We start from the raw sequence: 11717 nt of genomic DNA, 5'->3' as shown, positions 1-11717 counted from the left end.
CCCCGGAAATTCGTGGGACACCTGTTGCCACCAGCAATAGTTTCTGGGCTCAATCTCATGCTCCTGCAGCATGCAATACTCCATTCCTGCTGAAATCAGCGGCTACGACTGCCCAGCTCACCCTGGTGCGACGAGCAGGAGCCCGGCCACCCGGCACTGACTGCACAGCCCTGCTCCTGCTGCAAGAAATCAGCTCCTGGAACCGCTCCGAGGTCCCCACGGGTCACTGCATGCCACTTACCCTGCACCACTGTTAATCCTCTCAGCAGCAGTTTCTTCACTCAGATGTCCAGTAATTGAAAGCACTGGGAATTTTGACTTGCATGCTGGGTTATAGAAAAATATTATGGCTAGGCATTAAACTCCCGCTGTGAAATACGATATATGCCAGAGGAGAATATCAGATATTCCAGCTCCTTTCCCTTTGAGGTTATACACGGCTGAGGTACAGCAGGGATTGGAGGAACATGGGCAAATGTTGCCTTTCTCAACCTGCACAATAGGCATGAACTTCCAAGAAAAACCCCTTGCTTAGACCTCTGTTCTCTCTCCCCCAAATGAAACTCTAGCTATATAGTGGAGCACAGACCTTTGCTCCGTTTCTCTCTGTTCAAAATTAGACCCAAGCTATGTAATGGAGCACAGATGTCTGCTCCATTTCTCTCTCCCCCAAATTAAAGTCTACCTGTGCAAAATAGCTCCAAAGAGAGCTTTTCATGCCGTAGCTATAAAATGTATTAGGGAAAGCATATGCACAATGATATTAGGGAGTCTGTACAATGAAAAATTAGGTATACTTTAGCCACTTGTTATCCCTGGTGTTATTTTGATGTCTTTCTGTGTCTGAAACTGAAGCAAAAGGGAAGTTAATTCCACATACAGTGCTTTGTTCTTCAAAGCCTCCAAAGAATACAGGTCCAGATGCTATGCTGTTGATTACAGCGGGACCAAGAGTGTGCAAATGACATGCAAATATATTTTCAATCTCTAAATCTTGATGTAATCTAGTCATGTTTGAATCACCTTCTTTGCTTTTCTCACAATAATGTGTGTGAGAGGGTCTGAACTGCACAGATGTTTAGGAAGAAGCTTTTATCTGTGCAAATTCAAGTGCTCCTTCACGAGCTAGTGTGTTCTGATCTGTGCCAGAAGTTTTTACAGAACCATCTCTTCTGCCTCAGCAACTACAAAATTACCTATGGCAAATGCAGCTGAAGAAAATAAAATATTAAATCTGCTAAATATCCGGTATGTACTTGGGTTTCTTGGCAAAACTTTTGAACAAAGCATTTTTGTTCTCCATTCCTACAGCTCCTATCACATGACCAAGACTGTAAATTACTCTCCAATACAAGTAATAAATCCCATCTCTGTTTCACTCAGAGTTAAACACAGCCAGCTTTGAAACTCATATGGTCATGCAGAGCCAGGCAAGGTTTTCTTTTATGCAGGAAGAAAAAACGAATCGCCCAGATAGTGGCTTTGGGCAGGACAAGGCTTGTTTGCTCACACCCTCTGGGAGAGGCAGAGTGATGCTCCTGGAAGAAGCCTGGGACCTCAGGGTGGTTTGCTGCTGTTGGAGGGTCTGTTCAACAGGAAAAAGTAGTTTTGTGTGTGGCTAGACTATGGCCAGCGCCAGAGCTAGTGACAGTAGATGAACTGCAGTGATCATGTTTGGCCAAGAGACTAAAAGGGGCTGTTCTGCACACTTCGGTGCTGACAGATCTCATGATTTAATCACAAGGCTTGCAGTGCTTAGGCATTTACCTAGAGTTGTGGTGGCTCAAGGAACAGTTTCAGGCTTTTGTTTGATTAAACAGAATTTTTCAGCCCTAAAGATTGTAAAAAACGTTCATCCCTGTGTATCCTAAATTTGACTGTAAAGAATCCTAACTTTATTTTAGCAAATGTTTTAAGGTGCCAGGACTGTGGTTAAGAGCAATGAAACTGAGCTCCTGTAAAATAAGGTAGACAAACAAGAAATGAGAGAAAGCTCTCCTGGATCCTCCAGCTGAAGCTAGGGTAAGTGCAAGAGCCCAATAAAAGCTGAGAAAGGTGCCGACAGTCATGCCCACACCATGCAGGAGCCGGCAGCGGCTGCAGAAAGTGACATCTGGTCTGGGATAATCTGCCTTCCTGTACAGTGGATTTATGCGAGGGAAAGGCCACTGATCTCGGAGGACTTGTTCCAGATTTAGCTCTGTGCGGATCAGAACGAGACTGGCTGCAGCTGCTCTGGGCTGCCGGCCCCGAAGCGCTGAGCAGCCCTGGGCCAGTGCTGCAGCATCCTCTGGTCCAGCGGGCCCCTGGAAAAGCCTGGGAGGCTCTGGATACCATGGGAGTGGGGCGGCTGGGTGGCTTCAGTACCTTATGCTGCATTGGCATGGGAACAGCCAGGAAAGGACTTTCTGTTGGTTAAATGAACCATCCCTGGGCAGAAATTTGGCTCGCCCTAACTTCTTTACACACATCCCAGCCCTGCAGCAGCAAATCGTGCTGGAAGTGGCCTGCGGGAAGGGTGGTGAATTCACCGCCTGGTGCCTGTGCTCAATTTAAACCAGCGGTTTGAAAATCATTCTCTCTGGAGCTCACATCACTGATTTAAAGGATTTGAGTGACAGCTTTCTCCCTGCCAAATCCTTTCATCAGTATCTGGACACTGGTCTTTTTATTTGTTCTTTATCATCCCAAACCCACTAAGAATTTCAAAACCGGAGGTGGAAAAAAGCCCTTCCTCTGCCCCGCTGGGTATGGCCACGCAGCAGAGAAATGGAGATGGTAACTAGTGTGTGTTGCCAGGCATGTCAAGGCAGTATGACGGCAACACAGAGGAAGTTTGACTAAAAATATCCACCGTGAAAAATTGCAAAATAAAACAAAAACCAAATTAATATTTATAAAATATTTAGGCTCCCTTGGTTTTCACTTTGAACATTATATTTTTTTTGCAAGCTCAGGTTAACATGTAAATATGCATATAATCAGGTCATTATTTGCAAAAATTGTTCCTGTAATCATGGAATGCAAGCAGTTTTTCTTTTTGACACATTTTAGGTAAGGGATCTGATTCTTACTCATGCTGAATTCTTTATGCTTTGCTAGCAAATTACTCTTATTTTTAGGCCCTTTTTGCTTTAACAAAAAGATTCAAAAAGGCTTTTGTATAAATGAGGATTGGGAATGAACTGTTGATTTGTGAAATGGAATTATACTTCATCTGAATTACGGAAGACAGAAAAAATAGCTCAAATACTGGAGATGTGACACATTAAAGTACAACACATGATCTTTAACGTGTATCACTGAAATGTTTATCGCTTATCGATAGTCCTCAGTTTATGCTTTTCCCCTGTGATCTAAATGCTTTGCTTTTACAAAAGAAATACGATCATGGATTTCCTCACAACTAACTCAGTTGCTCTAAAAGAATTAGATGAAAGGCAACTAAACAACCCAAATCCTGCTGCGCTTGTATTCACACTGAACAGCACAGAGCAGATTTTGCACTAGATGTCCTGCTTGAGAGCTGTGAAAATCTTCCTAACAATCTATTTCCTCCTGTAGTTTTATGCACATAATTGTCATTACTGGTAAGGGTTCTACCAAAGAAATAATATAGCCTTTAAAACCACAAAGAATATTCTACTTTTGTTCATTCAATGGCTTAATTGTTTTCTTCATTCAGTGGCAAGGTTCTTTGTGGCAATCGAGATTTTGTTGTAAAACAAAGCAGGCTGTCCCCTGTTTTCCCATCAAAGGAAAGGAATGTGTTATGAAATATTTTTTGAAAAGCATTTTAAGCCTGATCTGTATCTTTTTAAATCAATCCGATTATTTAAATTGATCAAGTGTTTAATACAGCACTGTAAAGATATGGCCTTGCTTTTAAATCAGTAAGTCCTAATAAGGCATTTAATATCAACCTTTTCATACCAATTACCATGATTTTTACTTCTGAAATGTAGCAGCTCCTGTGGGTCCTGGGCCTGCATGCTCAGACAGTGAATAAGGAATGTGGGGGAGATCAGCTCTTCAGCTGGAGTCCTTTCTTTTGCTCTTTCAATCTGTTACCTGCCCATGATGGATATTCTTAAATCTTTTCCTCCAGCACAACAGGACCGGATCAGGTGTTTGTACACACATGTATTCTCATCCACTTTGCTTAAGACCTCTATAGTATTTTAGGATTAAAAATTCATTGAATTAACAAAATATTCTTCAGGTTTTATGCTTATTTCCCCTTTTCCCTCATTTCACTGATGTGATGGAGACAAAAGGGCTGGGCCATGTTGGTCACTGCTGTCCCTAATCTGAACCCTTGCTCTCCCCTGGGGCAGCAACAGGAGTAGGGCACAGAGCACTGGATGCAACACTCCTCTGTTCTCATGCACGGATTTCAGATTTGCAGGTAGTCTGAGTTAAACTCAGGAGGAGAGGAAGGAGACTGTCTCAGGGAGACTCATGAGCTTTTTGCTTTATTTATAGAGCATCCAAACCCAGACTATTAAATACTGCTGAGACACAAGCCTGGGCAAAACAGATTTTGGGATATGCTCCTCTCCATCACACCAAGAAAAGCTGTTGTCAAAACACAATTGAGCTTTCAGTCTAAACACTACCGGCGCTGTCAGATCCATCCTCAGAGAGAAACTATGGAACAGCCTAAGTTTCAGTAGATAACCTTAACACCCTCCCAAAGCACCCCTCTGTCAGGAACTGATTCAGCCAGACTTGGCTTCAGGTTTGAACTGAAACCCCAGCACCAAACTCTCACCCCACAACTGCTGTTTCACAAGGGTCATTCCTGCATCAGGGAGAGCTGCCAGTGAGCCAGGACCACCATGTGGTGAGTTCCCCAGCTGGAAGTACCAAAATTTGCCCATTGAAGTCTTGATTAGCCCTTTTTTTCCTAGATTGATAGCTCCCGTGCCATGGTGCCTATCCAGGGAGGTGCAGGGATGCACTCACAGAGCCAAGGGCTGCTTTTGAGCCTCTTGGCCAAGGGAGCAGCAGTAGCTGCATGGGAACTGCTGTTCCTGGCCGGAGAGAGTGAGCTTGAGACTTGAGCCTTCAGTATGTTTGCATGCTCAGGACACTTGGATAGGAGTAATGCTCCCTTGCAAGTCTTGTTTTGCTCAGACAAGCAGCTAAACTCTTTCACTTTGCTCTCTGCACCTTTCCCTGCAATTACACTTTTCTCATTCCTGGGTGTTCATAACATCACACAACATCCCAAATTGTACAGGGGCACGAACACTCCCTTATCCCCACTGAAAATACCACCCCTGAGAGTGTCCATAACTGTCTGCCTTTTTGTGGGCATATCATACCGCTGGCTCATAGCTGTCCTCTGACATGTGAATAACCAGACCCTGTCCTTCTAGTCACGCTTGCTAAGCTCCCGCTTAAGCCAGAACAGCTGGATTTGGTCCTTTGGCCACACATGTGTCCCCTGTAGCTTACACTAATATGGGGAGACACTGCCAATGAAGTCACTGTTCCTTTTAAGCCCTAGGACAGTCACGCACTAAGGTATATGTATGAATATGTATACACACACACACTGGACTTCTCTACAGATCTCCAGCCTCACTAAGTAGTTCTGGAGTATACAGGTAATTGAAATAAACTATATGGCCTTCATAAATATCAAGCTGCTCTAGAAGTTGCTTCTGCCAAGGCAGATTTAGAGAAAAGCAGTGCAATGTCACTACACCACCTTCTGTTGTCAACAGCCTGAGGGGAAAGGAATCTTCTTTATTTTCTTCTCCAGCCTCTCTTCCAAAGGCCTACAAAATGCTCTAAGACAGCCTGAGCTTATCAGTTCTCCCAGATAAGTAATTTCAGAGACTCAAGTCTCTGTTTTCCAACTCCCAGACTGATTCTGTGAGAGCTGCCATAGCCTCCAGCTCCTGCACCTGAAGAGACATCTTTGCAGGACTTCAGATGTTTCTGAAAACTGCAGCATGAAATATAGGCAAAAGACAATGTTTGAGGAAGAGAGACAAGAGGTGATAAAATTCAAGAAGAACAGAAAAAAAAAAAAGATACTGCAGGATTCCCTTCTGCTACCCCCCCCCCCCCTTTTTTTTTTAAGGTCTCAAACCTCAAGATTTTTCTCATTTTTGAGAAAAATGACCTTCAGCAAGAAAAGAAAATTTATTTCTCTTAGGAAGCACATAGCTAGAAAGAAGACTAAACCAGGAGACGCTCAGTAGATTTAGCCAGACTTTGGGACAACTCAGCACTACCCGCCTCTCTCTCATTCCCACTCCCCCACCCAAAAAAAAAAAAAAAAAAAAGCCAGAAGCCCCCCTCAGGCACTACACACAGCCTCCCCCAGCCCTTACTGACTTAACGATGCCTCTGGGAGGAGCTAACTTAATATAATCCCTCCCTCCAGCAAAGCTCTTTGTATCTTCTGCCCAGCTGCAGCTACTTGAGATTCTTGTGCTGGGCTGTGTCCGCTTTCTTTTTAATTGCTCTTTTGGTTATATTTGTGGGTCTTCTAATCCCTTTTCCTTTTTTATTCTATCCTACTTTTCCACTTCAGTTTTCATGCTGTTTCTTGTGTTTGGTAACACCGTTTCACTAGGGTTTTCAGGTTAGTGGACTTTGCCTGCTCTCCGTCCTGCAGGGTCCCCTGGTGTTTCTCTTTCCAGCAAAGAAGGGCAGTCTAAGTTCTTCAAAACAAAAGATAATTGTTTCCTCTGCATTTTCACGGACTGTGGGTGTTTGGACAACTCTAAAAGGCTATTTCTAACCAGATGGGAAAGCTAATTTATTGTGATAAAAACTGGGTGTTGTTTGGTAAGTAGGAATAATACACTGGCTGGTTCTCTGTGCTTTAGAGTGCTTAAATAATAACTTCAGGAGTATTAACTGGACTCCCCCAGAAACAAACTGACAAAAGGAGCTTTTTCCTTTCACACTCTCCCTGGGACAGAGAGAGCCTAGTCGGGGTTTGTCTAGTTGGGAGAATCCAGGCTCTGCCCCACCTCTGTGGGCGCCTGTGAAGCTGCACAGCCAGTTTCACCTGTGAGTACCTGAGTCCTTTGAAAATGAGGACGTAGCAGGGCCTGGAAGTCCTTGGTGGGGAGGGGAGATGTCAGTGCTTGGGCTGGGGGGAGCTGGCACTGCGCTGGGGGAGCTGGACCCCTCCCTGTAAGTGCCTTGCAAGGAAAAATGGACTCAACAAGCTGATGGAATGGGCACTAAAAGTTGGTCTTTTTTTTAAATTTTATTTTAATCTTTCCATCAAACCTCAAAAATACCTTAAAATTTTTTATTAGTTTCAATATGATGAAACACAAATTTTAAAACACACAATCCTTGGAGGAGGGAATAGATTTCAGTGTTCTCAACAGTACTATAAATAGTATGTCAGCAGCCAGCATGACTGTTGCAACAGCTTTAGCCAGATTGCAGATCTGAAGGAAATTCGGATAAAGTTTAGCATGAGAAAGGGACATTATGTTAATTGTTATGAAAAGGAATGTCTCCAGTTGTTTTTTGGTAATTACCTATTGTTTTAAATAGTTGTGTTTATGTCAGGTAATATGTCTTCTGTTTTGAGGTGCTACTGATAATCTGACTTCTGTACTTGCTGGCAAACTATTCATACTGTTAACAGAATTTTTAATTAAATCCAGCAAATTTCCTTACTAATACCTGAAGGTTTACAGCAATGCTTCTTGCTCAACCCCAAAGCTTGAGAAAGCAGTTGGGAAAACTGTAGTCAGCGTGAGGAAAGGAAAGATAATGTGTGAATTGCCTGCAATGAGAGCAGGACTGGGGGCTGATGTTCGGGGATGCTATAGGCAGTCTGTCTGAGATCTGTAGGCTCTTGCTTTCCCATAACATACACTGTCTAGTCCATTTTCTGTTTCTGATCCCCAAAATGGGATGTAAAGTTCTGCTCATTTCTTAAAAGTTTATTGAAATCCTGTTGCAGATTACAGGAATTGGTGGCATGCCTAACTCTTCTATCTACCCATCAAGTACTAATTAGATGCCTTTCACAAGAACATCCAAGTGGATCACTGTCTTTAATGCCTTGCACGGACAGGCTTTCACCAGTGAAACCTGCTGAGTATTTTGATTTTATTTGGAGCACACCCCTTGCTGCTGTGACCTTGCCTGGGCTGCGCAGCAGATGATGCTTTGCCTCTCAGCCTGGCCTCATCTGCAGCACTGTGCTTGGGGCAGCCTCTGCAAAGGATGATGTGAGCTTGAACTTTCCCTGGCTGGAGAAGAGACTGAATTTTCCTCCCATGCTTTGCGTGAGAGCTCAGACCAGTGGGCAGCAGGGTAAAAGGCAAGTAGCGGTTTTAAGGAGAAGGAGCTGTTGTCGCTCTCTAAAGTGATGGGGCACCAGCTCCTGGCTGTGGGTGCACGTGGAGTTTCGTGGGTATGCCTTGGAGAGCAATGGTGTTTGGGATATCACCTATCCTTTGCATTTTTGTTAGCTATCGTATGCAGCCAGCTGTGAAAAATGCCTTCCAACTTGCAGGGCTGTGCTGGTATGAAATTGGGGATTTTGGTGAATTTGGTTTTTCCACTTTGTGTTTTGGGAGATTTGCACCTAATGTGCTGCCAAATTGAAGAGCTTTAATCCAGACTGAGGGAGGCAAATAGATAGTCCCCTATCAAGGAAGGGACAGGGGAAATACCTCTTGGGATACAGAGATGTGCATGCAGTATGCCTACCTCATCCCTTTCTAAGGGTGTAAGTGGTGTGTGTTCCCTTTATACCAGTAATCAGGGGAAAAGTTTGGGTCTGTGGTATTTCTCATTCAATCCCGGAGCTGTCAAGGTGAATCCTTTCCACCACTGGCTAGCCCTGACCCTCTAATCCCTTACCCTGAAAAGAGCTTTACTCATGCTAAACTAAACAGTTGCAAGGTGGGTTTAGGGTTTTGCTATTGCTCTGGTGCCCTAAAGAGGCATTGGGCCAGGGAGAGCATGGAACGTGTCCCTTGTGGGGCTGGGACAGCTGAGGGCATCATCTCCATGCAGGATGTGCTGCAAGCACCTTCCTCTGTGGTTACCCCAAAGCAGCTCTGGTTTCTGTAGCTGTACCTTGGAGCTGGTGCACTGACATTTTCCCTCTTCCTTTAAGGAAAAAAAAAATCTAGCATTTAAACATTACTTTGGTAAAGGATGAAATGGAAAAGTAGGTCGGATGTGAAGGATCCCAGCCCTGACAGCATCCCTTCTTGAGCTCCAGACCCAGGTTTTTGGAGAGAGGCAGAATATGACTGCAGCGGTGCTCCTCATACTCATTTGTGCTCTTTGTATCCCTGTGTACAAAATCACCCTCAAAATACCCAGGATAAATTATATCCCCATGCTTTTAAGGGAAGGATTTGGTTGCCAGCAATATATTTATGAAATGAAGCTACCCCCGTTCAGCTCCTTTGAAACTTAGCTGGGTTTTACCAGGAAGCAAGGTTATTTTTTGCTTTCTAATAGTCTAAGCTAAATTAGCTGGAACCTAATTACAGAATGCTTTTGATTAAAGCCAGACAATGCGCTCTGGAAGCTAGGATCAAAAATGACAAGACTTGATGTTAGTGAGGGATTAAGAAGGAAAAGAAAAATGACTGATTATTTTTAAAAATCAAATCAGGATCGCTTTTTGTACACGGAACAAAGGTTGCAGCGAAGTCAGGCAAACCTTTTGGACTCAGGAAAACTTGACTTTCAATAATATAACTTTTAATTTCATTTCACAGGCACATAACTGAAATCCAAAAAGAAACACCAAAGATGATTTCTGCAGCTATTCTTAGAGGTCAGGAGAGAAATAATTAAGTCTTGTGTGAGATCTAGAGATATTAAGATAGTTTGACTTGTAGGCATGATACTTCTTGGTCAACATCTGCCATGCAGCCGAACAGCTGGCTGCTTGCCTTAATCACTGAACCTTTTAGATAGTGCTCCATAATTATTTTCATACCATACTCTGCAAATAACCCTGCTTAAAGAAATTGTGCATGTTGCTAGAAAAACAAATGCTGATTCAACAAAGCTTCTTTTAAAAACACTTTTGTACCTTTAGCTTAATAATGAGCTATGGCCTCATTGCTCTTCTAATTTGAATCCTGAAGACTTTTTGTTGTCTATCTGGCAATATACTGAGACATGCATTTTTTTTTCCAAGCTATTTTGCTCTGAGACAAGCACACACGGGTTTCTGTATGCAGACATTTTTTTCAGCTTCTGAGGGTAGAATATCCTTCAATACTGTGGTATTTTATTTTATTGACCTTAACATGCGGTGCGGGGGATTGATGTCCCTGCTTGGCCCTATCCTCTGGACACAAAGAAAATTGGGAAATTAGGTTTACGAAGGATTATTTATAGGCTGGGGTGCAAACGTAGAATTTGAAAATGGAACAAGGGGGGAGGCTCATGGGTGCTGGAAAACATGGTACAGGAGCTGGCTGGGACTGAAGGGACAGACTGTTCTCTCCCATGGATCCCCACACGTGGTTCCTAGTCACATGGAAGGCAATCCTTGGCTATTGCAAGGCCTCATATTTTATTGCTTATCTGTTATTAAATTTCAGAGTGAAGACATCAAACAAATGAAGCCAAGCCATGAAATGACGGGCAATTGGCATTAGGATGGGAGAGTGAACTCCCCTGTGCCAGGAGAAGGTTAAAAGCTCCCTGGTGCAGAATACAGCCCCAGGGGAAAATATTGTAATCTAATCTAAGTGACTGGTAGCTTTAAAAAAACCCAGAAAGATCCAAGAGATGACACCAAGCTCTCCCTTTCTGGGGATAATGTATTGTGAATAAATTTGATGGAGACCCCGAGAGGATGAAATGACCCTCAACAGTGTGGATCTTGAGAAGAGTGACAGGTAGAGTGTGAGACTGAGGCCTGGCTGGAGCTGGGAAATCTGGTGTGCTAAGTGCCATATGGTCTTCCTAGCGCGTGTGCGAGACCTCATTTCCACACCCAACTGCTCACAAAAAAATAGCACTGGTGCTATCACCAGTTGCCTTAAACTCCCTTCAGACTGGATGACCCCACCGTCTGGTTCTTGCTGCTGCAGCCTGGATGACCCATGGGTCGTAGGCTTTGTGCTCTGCCACATGCAAGGAGAAAAGTATTTTCAACTACTTTTAATAGGTGTGTGAGCACATATACATATGTAAGTATGTCTGGCTTACATTTAGTGTCTGGTCCAGGAGAACAAGAGTTCGTTCCCTACCATTTCCCCATTAGCAGATGGAAGTAAGATTTAAACCAAAGACGTCCCATGCAAGGACAAATCCCTGCTGTCCTCTTTCAGGCCCTCGAGTTTGGCATGGCTTTGCCTGCTGCAACCCTGGGCAGGGGCAGCATCGCTACCATCCCTGGAGTTAGTGTCCCCTTCTTGCAAGGACTGCTTCTCCATTCCCACGGGGACAATCTGATCCTGAGCCACATGCTCAGGAGTGGTGCTGGCACAGCCGTGCTTGCATTGATTTGCCTCTTGCCTTGATATGATGCTTTCCAGCACAGTGTAGTCTGCAGTCCACAGGTGTGGAGCAAAAGGCTGGATTTAGTTGACCTGGTGCTTGGAGCACACAGCAGGAAATTATTTGCCTGAATAGAGAGGTTCAGGCAGGTCAGAAGAAGCCTAACCATGTATCTCTTGGTAAAGTCCTGGGAAAAAGCCTTTCCAAGGTAAGAGTGAGAGATAGGCACCTCTTGTTGC

The sequence above is a fragment of the Phalacrocorax aristotelis genome, chromosome 6 (genome assembly GCF_949628215.1).
Source record: "Phalacrocorax aristotelis chromosome 6, bGulAri2.1, whole genome shotgun sequence".
Classification (NCBI taxonomy): domain Eukaryota; kingdom Metazoa; phylum Chordata; class Aves; order Suliformes; family Phalacrocoracidae; genus Phalacrocorax; species Phalacrocorax aristotelis.
Note: the sequence above shows the minus strand (reverse complement) of the source record.